This window comes from Arachis ipaensis, chromosome B04 (assembly GCF_000816755.2).
Source record: "Arachis ipaensis cultivar K30076 chromosome B04, Araip1.1, whole genome shotgun sequence".
In the NCBI taxonomy this organism is placed as follows: domain Eukaryota; kingdom Viridiplantae; phylum Streptophyta; class Magnoliopsida; order Fabales; family Fabaceae; genus Arachis; species Arachis ipaensis.
In genome coordinates, this window is record NC_029788.2 from 124,852,078 (window position 1) to 124,852,354 (window position 277).

Consider the following 277-nt stretch of genomic DNA (forward strand, 5'->3'; position numbering starts at 1 on the left):
TGGCAAATGGAAACATACATGATACATCACACATGCGTTTCTTTTAATTTGGAAGGTTGTTTTTTTTTTTGTTTCTCATTTCTCTTCCAAACTTTCCACATGCATTTTCCTTAACAGTGATGCAAAAAGTTTGAAGCACCCCCACCACTCACTGTCCTCTATACTGTATTTAGATTTAGTAGATAGATGAAATAAAATATAAATACAGTAGAGATAAAACGGTTAGAAATATAAATATTTATTTTTTATTGATTTAAGTTTTTATTTTTAAAGTTCG